Below are 25,197 nucleotides of genomic sequence, written 5' to 3'. Positions count from 1 at the left end.
ATTTATTATCTACATGGATTATAAGTGAAGTTGGAACCCTATCATGTACTATGCACAAAAATTATTCCAGGTGGATTAAAAACCTTAGTTTTAAAGGAAAAACAATAAAACCTTTAGAAATCAATACAGATGAATATCTTTATGACCTCAGTTGACACTAATTTTTTTAAGAATCAAAGAGCAAAAGTAAAATAAAGATCAATTTGATATCATTAATGTTTAAAGTTATAGTTGTTCAAAATATCATGTACAAAATAAAACAAGTTAGAGTAGAAAATAAATTGCAACATATGTAGCTGACCAAAAAAATGATGAATTAAAGAAAAATGATTATTCAAAGAGAAAGGGGCAAAAGTCCTGAATAGATATATGAAACGTGATCCAACAACACGTTGATATTCTAAAACTTTTAATAAGCAGGGGAATGAAATGTTAAGACCAATAAGATACAACTTCTCACAAACAATTTTGCAGAAAATTAAAAAAAAAAATTGACAATAGGAAGTAAAGATGAAGTTGTGGAGAAACTGGAACGTTGTTATACTGTTGAAGAGTTTAAATTAGTAAAATCAGCAAATTTCGAGCAAATTGATGTCCCATAGAAATCTGATTTTTAGTATTCACCCTAGGGGAAGGTGTACACCTGGAGACATGGATCAGTATGACCTTGGCAGTATTATTTGTCTTAGCCCCCAAAAAAGAAATCAATTGTTCTTCAATGGTAGCATACGTAAGTAAATTGTGATATATAAAGGAATTCTGTACTTAAGTAAAAGTGAACAAATGACAAACATAAACAATAACATGATTGAATCTCAGGAATAACATCAAAGACACAAAAAGCATGTTGCAGAGAAATATAAGGTTGCCTTAATTTATTATTAAAGTTAAAAATATTTAAAAATGTTTTATTAAGAGTAAAAATAATTTTAGTATAATAATATATATAATCAAGAATACAAAAGGAAATTCAAGAAAGAAGTTGCCTCCCTAAGGAAAACAGGATGAGGTGGAAGAGTTATGCAAAGGGTTTCAATGTAATAGAAATATGTTATTTAAAGAAGATGGCTGGTGATGAGTATTCTTAGTATTATTCACCTACATGTTCAATGAATATATGTGAATGTAAATATTCTTTTTAATATTTCAATATTTAATAAACATCTTGTATAGTACAGAAAAAATGACTTATCAAAGAGTCATACATTATTAATTTTTTACTGAAAACATCTTACTCAGTATGTCAAAACATTTGTCAGATTGGATCATTTGTACTTGGGCAACGATTTGGATACATTCTAGGCTTCTTTACTGACATGTGAATGGAAACTGTCACATTGAACTTTCCTGATAACATAAGAGAAAGCTGCACTATAATACTTATGGTATTAATAGTCAGGATGTTCTTGAAGACAGCATTTATTACATCATTCAGCAAACCCTCATTAGGACCAATGAAAGAAATTTTTCTTAGCACTTAGTTAAAAAATAAAAGCAGATAAGAATAATTAATTGTTGAATAAATTTCTCATGAATTAATATTGTAGACTTAGAAACAACTTCTGATAACTATATAACCTAGTCTAAATCTTTTCCTTATTTATTCTGGCTTTATGGCCTCACAGAGTCTGTGTTGTGGCCAACTTTAAGCCACCAAATAAGAATTTAGTAGTTATTTTGTGTAATGTGAAATCGTATCTTTTATTCACATTATTTTCCAGCATTTATTTTTATTTCTGTAACTTTATATATTTTACTTTTATACTGTATCAAACATATATGTGTATCAGCTGTTGTGCATTGTTTTGAATGAATCAATTTCTAATTACCTTTTTAAAATTGATTAAATGATATTTTAAATAGTGTGACATGATCTTTTATCAATGAAAAATTGAAATCTGAGTTTTTGAGAAATTCTCCTGTGTCAATGATATTGGCAAAGTAACACCAATTTTAATACTAAATAATCAGAATGCAGATAAAATTTATATGTTGCTTATACAAATGTGTTAAAAAGTGCTCTATAGAAACATATTACATAAACATTTAGTTTTCCAACATTCTTAAAGACAGACAGCGAGAAGTAATATTTACAATAAAATGAATGTTCACATAAAGCATGTAGGCATGTTTATTACGGAAAATAAGATATAAAGAAATAAAAATACTTAAAGATCTTTAGATAAATACAATTTTTTAAAAAATCTATATTCCTTGATATTTTAAAAATGGAATTGAGAGCTGTCTACTCAAATTGGCTCCAAATTTTTACTGGAGTCTTAATTCACATTTTTAAAAGTCAAACAAATTTTACAAACATTTTTGAAACTAACTTGATGACTTAAGCCATACAAATGCATCAACATATTTGTGCAGGGAGGCATAGCCAACTTTGTGGTGTTTGGTGTCATGCAGATGGTGGCTTTCAGCATGAGCCTTTGCTTTCCTTCAGCAGTGATCAGGGAAGTGTGTACACTCCTCCTGGCTCAGTTCTGAAATAAGCTGTCAGACAAGGACCCCAATATCCATTATTGTGGTAAAGAAAAGTAGCACTGAACTTTTCATATAAAGATAGATATCATTGCCATTTCATCCAGTAATAGGTTGTGACAAAGTTTTGCCAGATCTGAATCAGTGCTATCATTGGATCTTAGTGCACAATGTCCTGTGCATTTTCATGATGTGTTAGAGAAACAGCTCTTGTGCAGTGTTTTCAATGATATTGTTTTCTCTCTGTGTCTGTTTCTCTGTTTCTCTCTCTCCCGCTTTGTTTTCTTTGCATTTTTTCTTTATCTTTTCTTTCCATTTCTAATGTCTTTTCTGCTGGTGATTTTCACTGTTATAATTCAATATGTTTGTAAGTATCATGTTCTCATTCATACCAAAAGTTGTTTTCAAGCATTTTTATGTCTACTAGTGAGTCATATCAACTAATAATCGGTATGTTCTAGTAATCTTATTCAGCCTTGGAGATTTTCATAATTGATTCTGGTCACATTATTTTAGTCTTTGCCCATAATTTCAAAATCTGTATTCCAGATATTATTATACAAAATAAGTCAATTTTAATTAAACTGTATGGAAATAGCAGAATAGATTCAAGACTGACTCTTATCATATGGCTCTAAAAGCTTTAGAAATACTCAGAGTGCTTCCAATCAGAAATATTTTTTTGCCCACTCTCCAGCTGTACCGAGCTTTGTTTTCCTACTCTCTGGAGTCATTATACCAGTCAGACAATTAAAGGAGATATATATGTGTGTGTGTGTGTGTGTGTGTGTGTCTATATATATATATAGTATATATATATATAAAGTATATATATATATATATAAAATTTATTTACTCATTCCTTCAGGCTCATTAATAAAGTTGAGCTGTCTTTTTATAAACAAGCTTGCATTTGGGGTTCCATTCATTTTTATTTATTCATGATTTATGTATTGAGAATGTTCTATATCTTAGAAATTCTTCTATGTTTCATGAGTATATTAGTTGGAAAAAAATGTTGACTCCATTGAGCTTACATTTCATTGGGAGAGAAAATTAATTGGTTTCCACGTGCCAGGCACTAAGCATTTTACATGCAATAACCCACTGCATTCTCAAATCAACCCCGGGAGTCACATAGTATTATCTCCATTTATTTACCCAATAACCGTTGCTTGCCTTTTATATGTCACACACAGTCACTACTCTTATTTTGCTTACAGCACAGCGGAAGATATACATATTAAATAAGACTTACAACAATAAATATAGAATGTTTGTGGTATTTAACTTAAACAGGGAAGGATTTCCTGAAGAATTTATGATTGAGGTGAAAACTAAATAAGTATTAAGAACTAAGCAGACAATTAGAGGTTATTCTAAGCATTCCCACAGAGGGCATTAGTATATGTGAAGGCTCTTTTCCTCAGATATTGACCCTTCAGAACAAAGTCTACCATTTCACGGTCAGTAGGTATTTTGTGTTTTCTCCAAAATAAAGCAGAATAAAGTATAGGATAGTATCAAGTTTTGTTTAATATAAAGCCTTGCTTAGTTAATAAATGATGCAGAGTAAGATAAGTTGGAAACATTTATTGTTACAAGAAAATATTTGGTTTGGGCACATGCAAACAACCCAAGCATTTGTTTCAGTTGAAAACTTGTTTCAGCAGAATATTTGGCTTTCATATTGGCTTTCATATTTGTATGTGAATTTTCGAATTGGTTTCCAATTGTAGCAAAGTTAGCATTTGGTTGGTGGCAGTTAGGATAGCCAGATGCTTCTGCACATGTTTATGGAGTCCTGGGGGCTCTCTTAAGGTTCAGGGCCTCTTACTGTGTTTTCACTGGTTTTCTGATGGAAGATTTGTCATGTAGTTGTAAAGTAGAATTACCCAGACTTTCATTTAAACAAAAATAAAAATTTAGAAAAACTCACCAAAAGTGAAAAATAGCCTCCACACCCTTAATAAAAATATTTATGCTTTCCTGATTCTTAAACATTCAAGAGACAGAATACATGTTTAATTATATCTGTATTTATTTACCATTCACAAAAGTGTTTTTTTAAACAGTCCATAAACCTAGACCTTAGAGACAAGATCAAGTATGGCAAACTGAAGTTTAACATTTGTTTAGGTTAATAGCAGGATAGTTGTACGTAAAGCCTCCTCATTTCTCCTTATGTTTATAATACAGAAAAGTCAAGTGTTTGCTAATTGAAGAGAAATCTAGAGTAAAATATTGGGAAGTTATGGAAAGTTCCAGGTTGCCTCTCATATCTGTTCACTCATTTTCCTTTGTATATGAATGCCCAGTGATACACAACATCTTCCAGGCCCCTTGTGGCTAGATGTAGCCATATGATTATCACCAAAAAGAGAAAAAGAAGTCCAAAACTTCCATCTGGTCAACTTTATAAAATGTATTGTCCTGGAATTCCTGCCTGTCTTTTCCTCTACCTACAAGCTGAACATGGATGTAAAACTAATCTAGGATAAACAATGAAGCCAAGAACAATGTCATTGGCCTTAGAATGACAGTATAGTAGATTGTTCCATGACAGAGAAGTCACCTGTTTTAGTGAAGCTGTTGTACTTTGGCGCCTGCTTTTTATAACAATTTAGCACTTGCATGAACTATTATGATAAATATGATACTAACCAGGTTATCAAGTTGGTAATTTTGTAATAGTGGGAGCTGTTTCCTATATCGATAATAAGGACTATTTTTAAGTGTAAGACAATATCTGAATGTATAAAAATATTACTTGTATCAATTCCCACTGTTTAGGTAACTAAATCTCAGTACATGTATGTGTGTATCTGTGTGTGCATGAAATTCCATATATATAGATATACACAAAATTTTACCCAAGATTTCTTACACGATGTAAAACTTTTAGTTTTTAGTATAACTAAAATAAAAATAAATTTGCCAAAAATTATCATAATATATGAACTATTTTTGCCGGAATATTGAAATAAAAGAAGATACATTATAAAATTTAATTAAGGAAACTTATTAAAACCAAAATTAATAAAGAAATAAAGAAATAAGTATTTTATCTTAAATTGAACCTAGAATTTGACAGATTATATCAAGGATAAATTACTTTCCACAGCAGGGATAATAAAGTGAAAATAAAAATGCACTGAAAAGTGCAATGTTTTCTGTAGTAAATACCACAAATTATAGAGAATGTCAAGAAACAAGCAATCTAAGGCCACCCAGTTATAAATATCCAATATATTCTGAAGCTAAATAATACACATTTAAAAATAACTGAAAAACATATTTCAAGCCAGTTTCCTATATCAGAATGTAGTTCTGCTATATGTTAATTTTTTATAGATAAGTTTAAAATACATATTAATTTTATGACTCAGTGCAAAAACATTTAGATAATACAATATCTACATTAATTAATATACCTGCAATTTAACAGAGATGAAACTCCTACCTGAAAATGCCTATTATGAAAAACAAAACAAAACAAAAGCACAGTCAAACAAAACGCAGGTACATTCTGGTCTCTCTGGCCAATAAAACAGAAAAAGGAGTAAACTGATAGAGATCTAATGGGAAATTCAATGTCTAGTAGCTGTATTAGCCACATCGGCTCTCTGTCCCTGGCTTCATACCTGTGACAATGGGGCTGACTGCTCAGTGGCAGTGATACTAGCAGCAGCAGAATCTGGGTGGGTCAGCTCACATTCTTCCCTGGGTCCTCCAGCAGAGGCAATCCAATGTGCCTGTCATTCCCACCCAAACCATGTCCCACATTTGTTAGCAGTAGATGGGCTTCTCCAATTGCACTGGAAGTGCCAACAGGCCTGGTGTTTTTTCATTTTCTGTCCAACGATAAAAAACAATACTCTTAGCCCTCCACTGCAATGGAAGAAGTAGTTCTAAGTCAGGCATCAATTTGTCCTCTATCCAGTGGGTTAAAGATAGTTCAGGTAGGCACCTCGCTCCCTTTGGTGCCACCACCTGTGACATAATAGGAAGTCCAATGCTCTGCATGAAATATTCTCCATCCTGCACATTCAGCATCTCCTACATAAGAGATCTGGGTGCTTAGGGACGCAACTTCCAACTCTGCCATCAGTACCAGCAGGGAATAGCGAGACATTAAGCTGATTCAGAACAAAGCAGTTCGGAATAGCATTGTGAGGGCTCAGAAAACTAAATTGTTATTAGAATTACACCCCACAAAACTAGACCAGTACCTGTACACTAAACCTAAGTAAGACAACTGCCTGTTAAAATTGAAGATTTAAATAGGATTAAGAGTCTCCTAACATACAATCTAAAATGCCCAGGATGCGGTCAAAAATCACTCATCGTACCAAGGACTAGAAAAAAATCAAAACTTGAATGAGAAAAAGAAGCCAACCAATTGTTGCTGACATGGACACAAATAACTTATTAGAACTGTATATCAAAGATTTCAAAATAGTTATCACAAAAATACTTCAATAATTAATTACACATTTCTTGAAATCAATGGAAAAAAATAAAAATGTCATTAAATAAGTAGAAGTTATAAGATAGAATCAAATGGGAATTATGGAATCAAGAAATGTAATAACCAAAATAAAAATCCATCAAGTGAATTTTTATTTGGTTATTGCATTTCTTGGTTTCATAATTTCCATTTGACTCTATCTTACACCTTCCATTTGTTTAATGGGCTCAGTAGTAGAGCGGAGATGACAGAAGATAGAAGCAGTAAAGTTAAGGGGATCAATAGAATTTACTCAATCTGAATCACAGACTAGACTGAAAAAAACTGAACACAGTTTCAGGGACATGTGGAACAGAACATAATATCAAACACAACATCTTCTATTCGAATTTCTATTATTGGAGACTCAGGCAAAAAGAAGAAAGAATATAGGTATAAAATATTCAAAAATAATTGCTGAAATCTTCCCAAATTTGGCAAAAAATATGTGAATTTACAGATTCAAGAAGCTGAGTGAATCCCATACAAGGTAAATTCAAAGCAATCCTCTCCATGACACGTGATAAGTGAACTTCTAAAAATGAAAGACAAAGAAAGATATCTTAAAGGCAACCAGAGAGAAATGATGCATTATCTATAGCAAAAAAAAAAAAAAAAAAAAATCAAAACTTATTCAAGTAAGAGTGAAATTCCAATTTGACCGTGAAGGTCTGAAGAAAGGGGCACAATATTTTTAAGTGCTGAAAGGAAAAAGAACTGTCAACCACAAATTCAGTATCTTGCAAAACTGTCCTTCAGGGTTGATGGGGAAATTAAGATATGCTCAGGCAAAGAAACATTTAATTTTATCCTAGCAATTTACCCTTAAAGAATGGCTAAAAAATCTATCCAATTAGAATGAAAAGGATGACAGAACGTCTGGGATTTCATTTAAAAATAGGTATATTAGGGAAAATATATTTTTTCTCCTCACGAGTTTTAAAAATCATATTAGATGGCAGAAGCAAAAATCATGTGATGGCCAGTGTATGCAGAGAAATAATTGAGACAAATTTTTATAATGGGGAGGGACAGAGATATTAATAGAACTACAGATTCAGTGCTTACTTAAAGTGGTAAAATATCACTAGATACGGTACTGTGCACCTGTAATCCCAGCTACTCATGAGGCTGAGGTGAGATAATTACATGAACTCGGGAGTTCAAACCCATCCTGGGCAACACAGACAGAGCCTGGTCTCAAAAAAAAAAAAAAAAAAAAAAAAAAAAAAAAAAAAAAAAGTAAAATGTCAGTAACTGTTGGTTGTGGCAAGTCATATATAGGTATATTGTACTGCTTAGAACAATCATTAAGATAATTATACAAAGTGATATATTCAAAAACACAATTAAAAATATAGAATTCTATAAAATATTCGTGTAATCCAAATGAAGGGAAGAAAAGAAAAATAAAGAATGAGAAATAGAGAAAATAGAAATAAATGAAATCACAGATTTATGCAGCACTACAACAAAAAATTACTTAAATGTAAATTATGGAAATACACTGATCAAAAAACAGAGATTGACAGAGTGGATTTTTAAAAAATCCATGCTTTATATGCTGTATTAGAGAAATTCACTTCAAACACAATGTCATATGCAGGATGAAACTTAAAGGAGAAAGATAAACCATGTTAACATTAAAAAAACAAATTGAGTGACTATATTAATATCAGATAAAACAGGTTTCAAAGCAAAGAAAATTATCAGTTATAAAAAGATATGTTATAATGATAAAATAATCCATTAAAATGTTTTTATTGACTGAATTATGTTCACCAAAATTTTTATCTTGAAGCCCTAATGCCAGTGTGACTGTATTTGGAAATAGAGCCTTTAAATAGGGAATTAAGTTTAAATGATGTCAGAAGAGTGACACTGATTCAATGTGATTGGCATCCATAAAAGAAGAAGAGACATCAGGGATGTGCTTTCACAGAGAATAGGCTATGTGAGCACATCACAAGAAGGAAGCTCTAACTGCAAGCCAAGAAGGAAGCCCTGAGAAGAAACGAACTTGCCAATACCTTTATCTTAGACTTCTAGCCTCCAGAACTGTGATAAAATACATTTCTGTTGTTTAAGCCTCATTGCTTGTGTCTTTTTGTTTATAGCAGCCCTAGCAATCTAAAACAGAGGTCATAGTGATCATTAATGGGTATATACCACACAATAGATCTTCTAAACACAGGAAAGAATAAAAGAGTTAGAAGGAGGAATAGACAAATCTAAAATTGTAGTTGGAAACTTCAACACCCCACTCTCAGTAATACAATCAATAGACAGAAAACTAGCAAAGACATAGAAGAGCTGAACAACACCATCAACTAATAGGAAGTAACTGACACATACAGAACTCTTTGATCTGCAAGAGCAGCATGTACATTTCCTTCAAGTTCCCATACTTCACTTCATATGGTGAGAACACTCACCAATATAGATTATATCTTGGATCATAAAACAGTCTAAACAATTTAGAGAAATTTAAAACTATGTGGAGTATCTTCTCCAACCATAATGCAATCAAACTAGAAACTGATTACAGAAAAAAAAAATCTTAAAACATTTGGAAACTGAGCAACACATTTCTAAATAATCTGTGAGCCAAATAGGAAGTTTCAAAGGAAACAAAAAATTCATGAAATTAAACAAGAATTATAATACAATACATCCATATAGGTGAGATACACCTAAAGCACTTCTGAGAAAAAAAAATTATACAATCGTTTACATCAGGAAAAGAAACAATTTCAAATCAATAACTTAAGTTCCTATTTTTAGTATTAGAACAAAGAAGAGCAAATTAAGCCTAAAACAAGGAGAAAGAAGAAATAATTAGAAAATAATAGCAAAATAGGTCGGGCGCGGTGGCTCATGCCTGTAATCTCAGCACTGTAGCAGGCCGAGGCAGGCAGATCACGAGGTCAGGAGATTGAGACCATTCTGGCTAACACGGTGAAACCCCTTCTCTACTAACAATACAAAAACTAGCCGGGTGTGGTGGCAGGTGCCTGTAATCCCAGCTACTTGGGAGGCTGAGGCAGGAGAATGGTGTGAACCTGGGAGGCAGAGCTTGCAGTTAGCCGAGATCGTGCCACTGCACTCCAGCCTGGGCGGCAGAGCAAGACTCCGCCTCAAAAAAAAAAAAAAAAAAAAAAAAAAAACCCAAAAAAGAAAAGGAAATAATAGAAAAATTAATAATAAAATTAAGATTATGGAAACAATAAAGGAAAATCAATGAAACAAAAAGCTAATTATTTGAAAATATCAATAAAATCGATAAACCATTCGCAAGAATGATAAAGGTAAAAAGAGAAAAATGCAATGACTAATAGCAGAAATGAAACAGAAGGTATCACTAAGGATCCTGAACTTACTGAAGAGATAATAAGGAAATTCTATAAACAACTTTGTGGTACAACTTGACAACTGAGAATAACTGAACTGATTCTTCAAAAACTGCAAAGTACCACAATTCAATCAAAATAAATTGATAACAGTATTATAATCATTAAGCATTTTGAATTTTTAATTAACACCTTTCCTAGAAAGAAATATTTGAGTCTACATGGCTTCACTGTTAAATTTTATGAAACATTTAAAGAATTGACACCAATTTTATGTAACCTTCTGCAGAAAACAGAAGAGAATACTTTACAACTCATTTCATGAGATGAGTATTTTCCTGATATCAAAACTAAAGACAGTGCAAAGAAAATAAAAGGAAGAAGGGAAGGAAAGAAAGAAAGAAGAAACAAAGCAAAGAAGGAAATAGAAAAGAAAACTGCAGAACAATATCTCTCATAAACCTAGACCCCAAAATTCTTAAAATATTAGGCAGTTAAATTCAGTAAATTTTAACAATAATTCTGTGTGATAACCAAAAATTTAACACTATTCTACAACAGATTTTCTATTGACATATGAAGAGTTGGTTTACCATTTGAAACAACACTATACTGTATCATATCAACAGGCTAAATTAGAAAAAAACATGATTATATTAATTGATACAGAAAGAGCATTTAATGAAATTCAGTACACATTTATGACGAAAAAGGCTTTTGGCAAACCAGGAACAGAAAATAATTTCCATGACTTCACAGAGAGCATCCACGAAACATCTACAGCTGGTTTTATAATTAATAGTGAAGACTGACTCCCTTCTCACAGACATCAGGAACAAGGTAAGGAATGACAACTCTCACCATTCTTATTAAACGTAGAACTTAACGTTGTAGTCACTGAATTAAATAAAAAAAAAAAGAAAAGAAAAAACATCTAGAATGGAATAGAAGAAACAAAAGTTTCTCCACTTTCAGGTGGGGAAATCATGTAGACCTGATTGTCTACATAGAACATCCTAAGGAATATATATATATATAGTTTTCCAGAACTGGAAACAATGTAGATGATCACCAAATATACAGATAATTAAACAAACTGTAGATCCTCCATGCTATATAACAATACTCCGAGATGTAAATGAATGGATTATTGTTATAAAAACAGCTTGAATAAATCACCAGGGAATCGTACGGAGTGAAAAAAGTTGATCCAAAATGTTGCTGTATGGTTTAATTTTATAAAACGTTTTGCAGTGATAAAATTTTATATTATATATATACATTCCATATATATATGGATCGCTGTGATATATATTTGTATATCAGAAACAAAGGCCTTCTAGAACTAATAATTGAGTTCACCAATTTTGCAGGATACAAGATAAATCGATACGCAAAACTCAATCATATTTCTGTAGATTAAAAAGGAACATGTGGAAACCAAATTAAAAATACAACATCATTTGTACTCACTCCAAAGAAAATAAAACATTTTGGCAAAAACATAAAAAAGTTATATAAAATATATATGCTAAAAATTACAAAAAGCTGATGCAAAAAATCAAAGAAAACCTAAGTAAATGGGGAGATACAGTGTGTTCCTGGATTGGAAGACTTAATATAGTAAAGATGTCTATTCTCCCCCAAATCAATCTATGGATTTCATGTAATTTAAGTCATATTTTAAAAGATTTTTTACAGACATAGATAAGCTTATCCTAATATTCATATGGAAATATTAAAGTCAGAGAAGAGCTGAAACAATCTTGATGAAAAATAAGATGGGAGAAATCACTCAACCCATTATTGCATAAGTCGGTTATATAGCTATATCAGGAATGTGATATTGGCAGATAAATAGACACATCAATCAATGTGTTAAATAAAAGACAAAATAGAGAACTTATAAACAGATTCACACAAATATACAAATATAGTCAACTGATTTTTTGACAGACTCATATTTAAATAAGAAAAAATAGTGTTTTTATCGCATTGTTCCAGAGTAATAGGATAGTCATAAGAGAAACTATGAACCTCCAATTAATCCACATGCCTTGTATGAAAATATATTCAGGAATTGAAATATAAAATTACAAAACTTTTAGAAAACACATAAGGCAATGTATTTGGAACCCAGGCCTAAGCAATGAGGTCTTAGATTTGATACCAAAATTATCATCTACAATAAAAAAATGGATAAATCAGACCTAATTAAAATTAAGATGATTTGTGCTTCAAAAGACCCTGTTAAGAAGATGAAAAAGCAAACCACAGACTGGGAGTAAATATTTGCAAACCACATGTCTGTCAAAGACTAACATCTAGAATACATAATGAACATTCAAACATCAACAGTAAAAAATAAATAAAAAACAAAACACACAAATCCAAATTGAAAATTGGCAAAATATATCAGAAACTTCACCAGATAGTTAATACAGATGGCAATAAGCCTTAAAAAACATCAGTAAAATTCCACAAATAATTGACACCATTAGCCATCGAGTAAAAGCCAATTAAAACCACAATGAACATTGTACATCAGAAAGGCTAAAATTTACAAAAAAAAAAAGATAGTGACATCACCTGGTGATGACCTGAAAGCACTGGTGATGACCTGAAGGCACTGGATCACTCATACACTGCTGATGGGAATGTGAAGTGGTACATTCACTCTGGAAAACAGTTTGAAAATTTTTAAATAAAATATCACATGACCCAGAAATTACACTATTGAGCTTATATCTCAGAGAAATCAGACGTATCTTTATACAAGACCTATACACAAATATTCATAACAGCTTTAATCACAATAGCCAGAAAACAATCCGGAACTGGAAACGATGTAGATGATCACCAAATATACAGAGCATTAAACAAACTGTAGATCCTCCATGCTATATAACAATACTCTGAGATGTAAATGAATGGATCATTGCTATAAAGAACAGCTTGAATAAATCACCAGGGAATTGTACAGAGTGAAAAAAGTTAATCCAAAATGTCGCTGTATGGTTTAATTTTATAAAATGTTTTGCAATGACAAAATTCTAGAGATGAAGGGCAGATGGAGAGTTGTCAGGGATCAGGAATGGAAATATGAAGGGATGAAAGTGTCGCTGTAAGAGGGAAACAGAATGGATCCCTATAAAGATGGAAATATGCTGTATCTGGACTGTATCAATGTCAATACCCTGGTTATGATATTGTACTAGATTTACATTGTATTTCAAGATGTTATCACTGGAGGAACCTAGGTTAGGTGTACAAGAGATATTTGTATCACTCTTTACAGGTGCATGTGACTTTACAATCATCTCTCAAAATGAGAAGTGTAAATTAAAAAAATACCGTAAGAGACATAGGTCAAGTATTAGTTTTTCTGTTACATCCTTGAGGAAAACAAATTCCAAGAGTTGGATTACTTTTTAAGGCCGTGCAGATAATATATTTAGAAATTTTAATTAATGCACAGGCTTTCTTAAATGTAGAGCAGCATTTTTTTTTTCTCCTAACCGGTTCCATTACATCACTTATTTCCCACGGTAAAAGGTCTAATATTAAGGCCCAATATTAAGCGCTGCTTAGACAAATGGGGGAAGCCAGGAGGGCCTCAAATGGTCTAACCACAACTTCCAATCCCCATTCTTCCCCGATGGATGAGGTCTTCTAGCCAACAACCCTGCTTAATAAATTGACTAGATGTGCTTCCCACTTATCCTTGAGTAGCAGGTTTCAGTTCTTTGTCAGTTTGTGAAACTATTCAAATAAACCAATAACAATCTCCGGTGGAGAGGCTGGTTGTTCACTCAGTTCTGGAGCACAACTCCCGTGTGGCCCCATGTGGTCCTGCATGACATGTGGTCTGCTCCTCCTCCAGGCTATAAGTGTATGTGACTAATAAACTGCTGCTAAGTTTATCGTTCCAGTGTCAGATGCAGTGTGTTTGCCTATCCCTCCAGTCTTGGGATGGGAATCTCTTCCTCACCAGTAGTATGACTAGAAGGCAAGGAAAATGCTTCCGCTTGTAACAAGCACACCCCTTCCCGTCGTTACCGATTAAATAGAGCAAATTACTATGGTGAAATTGCATCGCATTCATGGATTTCCTAAAGAGTTTTGCTATGTAAAACTCTATAGGAAACTATGTCAATAGATAGAAAAGATTTTAAGCATTAAATTCATTATAGCCTTCACATGTCAGTGTTCTAGAAGATATACAGTTGATACCTGAACAGCTTGTGAGTTAAGAGTGGTGACCCCCACACAGTCAAAATTCTACGTATAATTTTGATTCCCCAAAAACTTAGCTACTAATAGCCTACTGTTGGCTGGAAGGTTTCCTGATAACACAAACAGATGGTTAACACATATTTTGTATATTTATTATATTACTGTATTCTTACAATAAAGTTAGAGAAAATAAAATGATATTAAGAGAATCATAAGGAAGAGAAAATCAGTCCCATTAGTTTACAGCATCTCTTTACAAGTTTTATCGCCTGTCTGAAATGGCAGGCAAACCTCAATCTATGGTACATATCAAGCAATTCAACTTTTCTTGTAATGTAACTTTGATGCTTGGGAGCACTTCTAGCATCACTAGTGACATTTTGTATGGCTTCAATGGTGTTATTCAAGGTTTATGGTATGGCACTAAACATGATAAAAAATACTCCAGAACTGTGGGAGATCGTTTTTTACAGTGAATCACAATTTGCTGGAGAAAGGAACTACTCACGCAAAGATGATTAGCATCACATGGTGTTATAAGTGGATACTCGCAACACTTGAGCCCACTGCAACAACAGAAGGTGGTTACACAATTATAAAAGTAGTAGAGTGTGTATACAGTTAACTTTATGCAGTTATGAATTAATATTGCATCTTTAAGTTTGTTCCCCTTTCTCTTGACAGCTAATGGAGCCATGTATGGTCTGTGTTCTATGTTTTGATAAATATTTACTTTGTATAACAGATTTGTTATATCTGATGGTAGCAAATAATAAAATAAACTAGTATCTACTGACATTCCATGTATTCATGACATACCTAACTTTTAAAAATAATTGTTGATATTTCTAGGCTATACTGATTGTCTGCGTGTTTTTCAAATTGTCACAAATCTCCTCCAAACTTTCCAATATATTTATTGAAAAAAATTCACGTTTAGTGTTCACATGCAGTTTAAACTCATATTTTTCAAGGGTCAACTGTATACTGTCATCATTCGTATAGAATCATTATATATTATTATCATTTTATGAGACACAAAATGATAAGTCTAGATAATTTCTCACTGGAGATGGGCAGCAATATTTAGGAAAAAAAATCTAAAATAAGAAAAGGCATAGAATTTTGATGCCATAACCATGACTATGACCATTTTTACAAAGAAGACAATATTACAAGTATAAGAAGTTTAATAATAGCACTTGATTTATAATTTACATTGGTCTCTCAATATATTTTACAGTACATAGTTTGTCCTTATATCATCTTGTTTATATTTGAAAACATGACAAATTATTAATATCTTAAGGAAAGTATTACTGAGTTTTTAATTTAAAAACTAGGTGACATGCGCACCTAGTGTGTGGAAGTGGCACAGAAAAAATACATAAACGCTCTAAACTAGCTCACAGTGATGGCTGTGTTAACATCATTTGTTTTCGAGGTTTTTCAAATAACATTGAGTTTAATTCAATGGATTGAAAAGGATTTTGGTATACTAAGTTAAATAAAGTGGGAGTAATTTCAACATTTTATGCAAATACAGGATGTAAAAAGCAAATGATAAGTAGGACAATTTTCACTTATGCAACAGGAAACACTGATTTGTAGGAAAATAAACCACTGATAATGTGAAAATAACAAATTGCTTACATGTAAAGTTCTAGGTGTTTTGATCAGCTGAGAGTATTCAAAAGCGTTTTAAAAATACTTTTTTTTTTTTTTTTTTTGAGACGGAGTCTCGCTCTGTCGCCCAGGCTGGAGTGCAGTGGCGCAGTCTCGGCTCACTGCAAGCTCCGCCTCCCGGGTTCACGCCATTCTCCTGCCTCAGCCTCTCCGAGTAGCTGGGACTACAAGCGCCCGCCACCACGCCCGGCTAATTTTTTGTATTTTTAGTAGAGACGGGGTTTCACTGTGGTCTCGATCTCCTGACCTCGTGATCCGCCCGCCTCGGCCTCCCAAAGTGCTGGGATTACAAGCGTGAGCCACCGCGCCCGGCCTTAAAATACTTTTAGCATCTAATATTATGGACATTTTTCTCTGTGAAAATGTTTAATAAAAGCTACACAGAAATTTACTAAGGAAAATCTTTCCAATTTTGTGTTATGATATTTGGAAATTTGAAATAGACAAATATCACTTATTCCTCCTTCCAACCTAGAACACATGTTATTAACATCCTTCTTACCTGACTTTTTTTTCCTCATATTAAAACCAGAGTAGTATTAAGCTGACAAGAACTATTTGTAGATATTTGTAGACCTTATAATTTAATAAAAATGTTTCATCACATAAAATAAATAAATAAATTAAATAAATAAATGAGTTTGGATGGCTACCTTGATTACCTTCGACTGTAAGAAATACATCTTTTTCACTGTCATTGTAATAGTTCCGTGTACAAATTTATCACGGAACAGCTATCTACAGTCAGGTACTGAAGGCTAGTTTCTGTGAGCAGAAAGAAGTGAACAATAACAGAAACGATCCTAAAGGGGTTTACAAATACTATAGAAGTTTGGATGATTTTTTTTTAGCAATTTAAAAGGAGATTATCAGTTGTCATAAAAACCCAGAGTATGCAACCTAAATAATATACAAACCTCCAAATGTGTTTCTAGGAGTCAAAAATTTCAGCGCAGATATAATCATGCTTATACATTAAGTCTTGAAAATATCTGTTTTGAAATGTTTAAAATAGTTTTTACTTTTTTTTTCTTAGATGACTAATTAACCTAAATGCTAAGACAGTTCTCAGGTTTAGAATTGAATAATAAGAATTTCTGAGATTATAAGAGAATAAATTCAGTGAAGTCCTAAGATCTTTTATCAGAAGTATTAAGGACGTTTATCTTTTATATTTTTGGGCCAGGAAATGAGTTTTATAGTTTAATGGCTATATGGCCATTTGTACAGTCAAGTTGGAATAAGTATATCCAGAATCATATCCCCAGGCATTCAAATTTTTGTACTGTTAAAAAATTTTGAAACATTTAAAAGAAAGAGAGAAAAATTTCCTTATTTGAGAATTGTGCTAGCAACTGTTAAATGTCCACAAAATTGTTCTTTAAAATTGCCTAGCAAATGGATCAGTGTACTTTGTTTATCATATGGGCGTGCATAATAAATAATATAAAATTTTAAATATAAAATTGTAAAATTGTCTTGCAAATGGATCAATGTGCTTTATTTACCATATTGGCATGAATAATAAATAATACAAAATTCCAAATTGTAATTTAAGCCAACAATTCTTATAAATGACAAAATGTCTGCTATTAAAAATGTCTAGGAACTGATAGCTTCATAAACTTCTTCCAAAAAATTGAAGAGAAGTTATTACTTCCAAACTCATTTTATAATGGCAGCATTATCCTGATATCAAAGCAAGACAAGGATACTACATGGAAAAACAGCAACAACAACAACTACAGGCCAATATCCCTGACCAATCTACACAGATGCAAAAATCCTCAATAAAATACCAACAAAGATCAACAACATGTTAAAAAGATCATTCATCTTGATTAAGTGGGATTTATCCCAGTGGTAAACTGAAATGGTTTCTGTTTGCTGATGACATAATCTTATATATACAAACCCCTAAAATCTCCACCAAAAAAACTGTTGGAAAGAAGAAATAAATTTAGTAAGGTCATAGGATACAAAATCCATGTGCAAAAATCGATAGCATTTCTATTCACTAAAAATCAACTATCTGAAAAAAATGAAGAAAACGATTTTATTTTCAATGGCAATAATAATAATAATAATAATAATTAGAACCAATGTATCCAAGGTGGTGAAAGACCTGTACACTGAAAACCATAAAATATTGATGAATGAAATAGAAGACACAAATAAATGGAAAGATATCTCATTTTTACTGATGGAAAAAATTAATATTGTTAAAATGGTCATATTACCTAAAACCATCTAAAATTATTATAATCTCTTCAAAATTCTAATTTTTTTTACAGAAATAGAAAAAAATCCTCATATATGTATGGAACCATTAAAGACCCCAAATAGCAAAGCAATCTTCAGCAAAAATAATAAAGCTTGAGCCATCACACTATGTGATATGAAAATCTATTGTAAAGCTATACAAATCAAACAGATACTGACATAAAAACAGACATATTGGCGAATGGAACAGGATAGAAAATCCACATATAAATCCAAGTATTGATGGCTAATTGTTTTTTAACAAATGTGCTAAGAACACATAATGGAAAAATGAGAATATCTTTAATAAATGATGATGGGAAAATTGGATATCCATAAGCAAAAAAAAAAAAAAATGAAATTGGGCACTTATACCATAGACAAAAATCAACTCAAAATGATAAAGAACTTAAATGTATGACATGAAACAGTAAAGCTTATAGAAGAAGACTTTGGGGCTAAGCTCCACAACCTTGGTCTGGACAATGATTTCTTAGATAGGACTCCTAAAGCACAGGTTAACAAAAGCAAAAATAGACAATTGGCTTTGCACCAAACTAAAATGCTTCTGCACAGAATAGAAAACAGTTAATAGATTGACATGATAGCCCACATATTAAGAAAATATTTGTAAACCATACATCGGGCAAGGGGTTAATATGTAAAATATATAAGCAACTTGAACCACTCAATAGTAAGTAATCAAATTGCTTGATTAAAAAGGGCAAAGAATCTGAATAACCATTTCTTTTCAAAAGGGATATGAATTATATATATATATATATATAATTATATATATCTGTATATATGCTGAAAGTCTCCAATCACCAGGAAATTCAAATTAAAATCACTAGAAGATATCACCTTACACCTGTGAGAATGGAGATTATCAAAAGGATAAATGATGACAAGTGTTGGGGAGAATATGGAGGAAAGGGAATCCTTGCAAAATGTTGATAGGAATGTAAATTACACAGTCATTTTGGAAAATAGTGTGAATGTTTTTCCAAAATCTAAAATTAGAATTCCCATATGATCCAGCAACTCCAATTCTGAGTATGCATACAAAGGAATTGAAATAGGTATGTTGAAAAGATATCTGCACTCCCACGTTAATTTCAGCAGTATTCACAATAGTCAATATAAGAAACCAATTTAAGTGCCCATGAATGAATGAATGAGGTAATATGGCACATGCATATAATATAATAATATTAAGAATTAAAAAAGGAAATTCTGTCATTTGCAACATCATGAAACAAATGGAACTGGAAGACATTATGCTGAGTGAAATAAGCCAGGCATAGAAAGACAATTATTGTATGATCTCATTTATATGTGATATCTAAAAAAGTCAATGTCATAGAAACAGGAAGTAGAAAGGTGGTTACCAGAGGCTAGATGTGGGGAGGGAGAAGAATGGGGAAAGGAGAGCTGTTGATTAAATTATGCAAATATTCAGTTAGACTGGAGGATAAAGTTTTAGTGGTCTAATGCACTGCATGGTGACTACAGTTAACAATATATTAATTAAAAATTACTAAAATAATAGATTTTTGGCTGGGCGCAGTGGCTCACACCTGAAATCCCAGCACTTTGGGAGTCTGAGAAGGTGGATTGCTTGAGCTCAGAAGTTTGAGAGAGGCCTGGGCAACATGGCAAAACCCATCTCTACTAAAAACACAGAAACAAGCTGGGTGTGGTCACACACGCCTGTAGTCTCAGCTACTCAGGAGACTGAGGTACGAGAATCGCTTGAGCCCAGGAGGAGAGGTTGGATCACACCACTGCACTCCATCTTGGGTCAAAGAGTAAGACCCTGTATGAAAATGATAATAATAATAATAGATTTTAATGTCCTCACCATAAAAAAATGATGTTAGTGAGGTGACAGATAAGCTCATTAGCTTCACTGACACTTTCCACGATGTATACATATTAAAACATCCAATTATTTCTCATAAACACACATAATTTGCTTCAGAGCAAGGAGACCAACAGAGTACCTAGGACAGCAGGAGCAGGAGGAACCAGATAGGAAGTGACAGCAGTAACCATTAACGCAGAGGAGAGATGATGTCAGTTTGTGCCAGAAAAGTACGGTGGAGGTGGAAAGATGTTTTGAAGCTCTAGAAAAGAACTCAAACAGTTTGCCAAGACAATTTATTGATGGATAAGATATGGTGTCAAAAAAGGGAATATTGGCTGGGCGTGGTGGCTCACATCTGTAATCCCAGCACTTTGGAAGCCCGAGGTGGGCAGATCTCCTGAGGTTGGGAGTTTGAGACGAGCCTGGCCAGCATGGTGAAAACCATCTCTACTAAAAATACAAAAATTAGCCGAGCTGAGGCAGGAGATTCGCTTGAACACAGGAGGCAGAGGTTGCAGTGAGCCCAGATCGAGCCATTGCACTCCAGCCTGGAAAAAAAAAGGGGGGAGGAGGGGAAATATTATAGAAATAATAATGCAATCACTTTCTCTCAAAACAACTAAACTCTATGGGTAAGAACAATTTCTCTTTTCCCACCACTGTATTCTCAGTACCTACAATATGTTCAATAATCTTTAATACATGAATGAACCAATGGATTATTTGATCAATCTAATATAATAACTAAATGATGTGGAAGCATATCAAATGAAAACCAACATAAATTTCATAATAATGCTATCAATAAAAAGTTGATTAGGAAAATTATAACATTTGGTTGCAAGACTTCAATATCATATAATGTTAGTAACTTTTCAAAAATAATTTGTCTGATTGCATAGTGTAATGAATGACAGAAACAGGTGACATGAATACATATAGCATGTGCATGAAGACCAAAGTGAATATCAATGGTAAATTAAATTTCTTGAGGTGTAAACGTCTTCAGAATCATTGTGACTCAATATGTCATACTTAAATAGTTAAAACTCATGAATAGGGTTTTGTAAGTCTGATCAGGATTGTACAACTAACTCAATATTTTCATATTTGGTTAAGAAATTTACAAATCTTTGAAGCTATACCATTGGAGGGGTTATTTTTTCCATATTTACATTTAGTAAATTACTACATTAAATTGGTTATTACAATTTCTTACGAAAAGAAATGCCAGCTTCTTGTTATAGGTAGTGTAACGGTTGATTCTATATATCAACTTGGGTAAGCTATAGTACCCAGTTATTTAATCAAACAATAATCTAGGTATTTCTATAAAGGTATTTTATAGATGTGGTTAACATCTAAAACAAGTTGACTTTAATAAAGAAAATCACCTTCAGTAATGTGAATGGGCCACATCTAATCGATTAAAGGCCTTAAGAGTGAAATCTGAAGATTTCTAGTGAAGTAGAAATTTGACTTCAAGACTGAAGCATTAACTCCCACCTAAGTTTCCAGCCTGTTGGTCTTCCCTACAGATTCTAGATTTACCAGTCTGCACAATCATAAAAGCCCTTTACTTAAATCTACATGTATATAGCTGTAACTATAGCCATACCTATATGTAGATACCCGTGCTACAGGTGGCAATGAACAATTTTTTTTCAAACATTGGTCTTAATCAGTAGTGATTGTGAAAAAAAATGTTAGGGATATTTGCCAGCAGGTTACAATGAGATAGTCATAGAGCAGTTAAATTTGGACTTCTGATAAAAGTGAGAAAGCCAAAGGAACTTGTTAGCTAATTCTTGATGAGATCCTGCCAAGCTCAAGCTCTAGAATTAGACAGGCTTTGTATAGATTTTGGCCTTGCCAGTTACAGGGGCTCCTGGACAAACTAATAACTTCACAGAATCCCAGCTTCGCATCTACATTATGATATTATTAATTATTCCTACCATTTCCAGTGCTGCAAAGATTTAATGATGTCCTGGTTATAAAATACCATCACAACGACTTGAATACAAAAAACACTCAATATACTAATGGTAATTATTATTTCTTAGTTTTAGAAGGGGAATTATGCCAACTGTGGGTGCAAAGATAAATAAAAAGATAGAAATCTAATTATAAATATTTAATAATATCTGAAAGGGGAAATTCCAGATATTTGAATAAAACAAATTCTAATTAATAAATGGAAGACATACTCACAGAGAAAAGAAAGCCTATCTTTCTAACTTAAACACATTCTTCAACTGAAGAAAACATCTAGATCTAAACTGGCAAGTCAGGTGCAAATTAGAAATTGAAGAACCAGCAATGAATTTAAGGAATACTCTGTAAAGAACCCTGGAGGCAATAAAAGATAATGGGTAGTTGGTCAGGTTAAAGTATGAGACACCTTTCCTTTCAGCTCAAATTGTTTTGAAAGTATGAAGATGCTAACTAGCAATCTTGCCAATAAAGTATCCTTAATCTATGGATTTTCTATCAAATGGTGGTCACTCTTCTCCTGTAATTTGCTTTTCCTTTTTGGAAGACATTGGGAACACGATTGGGGGCAAGTAGAGTATTGGCAGTCAAGTGCTCCAGGGTATATTTGTATAAAATAGAAAGAGAGAGGGAGCTGAGGATGATTAAATTCCCCAGGATTGGTAAAGTTCCCTGACAATGAAACCCTGGGGTTTACTAGAAGGCAAGGCAATGCTTCTGACCTTGCTACTCCTTCCTAGCGAACATCATAGGAAGGTATTGTCACAGTCACTAGGTTGAGATATAATGGAGTAATAGCTAAATTTGGGTATGCTAATGACTTTCCTAGATTATAGTCATCTCCAAGAAATTACTGGAAGTATTTGAAAATTGCAATTAAATTTTGCAAAGAATTTTCCTTAATGTAGTTTGAATTCAAAATAAATGGTTTATTTTGTTTTGCTTTTAAATCCATCCTCAATTTTTCTGCTCTACAATACACTTTCTGATACAACTGTCTTAAATAGCCTATCAAACTTTTTTTGTGTATTCATTTTAATAATGAAATATAGCAAATTCTTTTTCATTACGGAGCTTCTTTTATATGCAAATTTTTGGTAATAGAAACAGTCATAGAATGATTAGATGAATTAATTGTAAATCATATTTTAGTTGAAGATTTATTTTTTAAAAAGCAGTAATGACAACTAGCTGTTTGACATACAGAAAAGGGTGTAATCTGATGTAGCTGCACGAGTCCATTTAAACACACACACAAACACACTCATTTTTCCTGCCCCTTTACAAAGTGTTTTAAAAAATCTATCCAGATGTAGAGAATAACCTTGAATAATTATTTGAAACGCTAGAGATAATTTTAACATGCTCAGGCTCCAGCACCCTTGACAAGCTGCTGCCATTTCCCACCCTGCACAGACTTCCTCCTCACCCCACTTGGTTTCAATGCCCAATGATAAGATGCTACCACCACCTTCCTTTGAAGATACCTGCCTTGCTCATCTGTACCTAGCAGCATTTTATGTGAATTATTCAGAAGAAAGAAAGTGTTAATATCTTTAGGGACTCTTTTAGTGAAGCATAGTGGCTATCACTTGAATTCTAGCAGTCCCAAATCTTCACTTAAGGCAGATGAATGGCTTTACAGAAAAACACCAAGCAAAACAAAACACATTCTGAAAGGGCTATTGTACTAAACTCATCTTGGACACAAACCACACTGTTTGAAACTTCTTAAAAATTGTAATATAAGCAGCAGACAGTTGTTTCCTTACCACACCGAACACACATTTTATCCAAGGTTAGAAGCATACCAATATTATCTGTGCTTTTTCTTTTATTCTCTTTTCCTGAAGTGGTCAGAGAAGATTGTAGAAATTAATGGTTTCTTGTGTAAACCAATACATAAATACAGTTATGCTCTTAATAGTGGGTATACTTTCTGAGAAATGCATCTTTAGGGAATTTTGCCATTTTGTAAATTTCACAGTGTGTTTACAAAAACCTACATGATATAGCTTACTACACATCCAGTCTATACGGTATAGCCTCTTGCTCCTAAGCCACAAACCTGTACAGTATGTTACTGTACTGAATACTTCAGGCAATTGTAGCACAATGGGACACATTTGTGTATCTAAACATGGAATAGGTACAGTAAAGTTACAGTATTATAATATCATGGGGCCACCTTCTTATATGTGGTTCATTATTGACCAAACTGTTGTTACATATGACTGTACCTGCATTTGTTAAATGATGTGCAAATCTGTTCTGCTGTCTTTCAGCAAGTCTCATTTATTAGAATTCCTCTGATTATTTCTCTGCTGAAGAGTTTGTATAATGCAACTATTGATGTGACTATGCTATATAACAAACTATCCCAAAATTACAATGGCTTATAAAAACTAGCAATCTTTTTTTAATACACAAGTTCGAGAGTTAATGTGGATTATGAACAGCAGGTGTATTTCCAGAACAGCTCCCTGTTTTTCTCAGGTAGAAGTAGCAACATGGGGCAGGCCTTTCTCATGGTGAAAGGCATGAACACAAGTAGATAAGGAAAACACGGCCAACACATTCAGGATTTTTCTAACATCCCATTTTCCAATGTGGCAGGGATACATATTCCACTGAAAGTGTACCATGGTAAAAATGGAGAATGATGAAAGAATTGTGAAAAATATACACTTGATTTCACAGTTTATCTCCGAGTGAGACTCAGCTATTATGATGTTGACAAACTTAAATTACTCAACAAAGAAATGGTTTCTCCTAGGTTTTACAATAGGATATAGTCT

At 32.8% G+C, this 25,197-nt stretch overlaps 1 long non-coding RNA gene across 2 annotated transcripts in view; it reads right to left on the bottom strand.

The window, feature by feature from the left end:
* The window catches only part of LOC134735831 (uncharacterized), a 193,909-nt gene that overhangs the window by 12,239 nt on the left and 156,473 nt on the right, over window positions 1-25,197 (bottom strand). For both annotated transcript variants that reach the window (XR_010119358.1, XR_010119357.1), the window contains exon 2: window positions 12,940-13,028. This is a non-coding gene — a long non-coding RNA (uncharacterized lncRNA). The remainder of the gene's footprint in view (window positions 1-12,939; window positions 13,029-25,197) is intronic.

Source organism: Symphalangus syndactylus, chromosome 2 (assembly GCF_028878055.3).
Source record: "Symphalangus syndactylus isolate Jambi chromosome 2, NHGRI_mSymSyn1-v2.1_pri, whole genome shotgun sequence".
Classification (NCBI taxonomy): domain Eukaryota; kingdom Metazoa; phylum Chordata; class Mammalia; order Primates; family Hylobatidae; genus Symphalangus; species Symphalangus syndactylus.
Note: the sequence above shows the minus strand (reverse complement) of the source record. Positions and strands in the feature narration are given on the sequence as shown.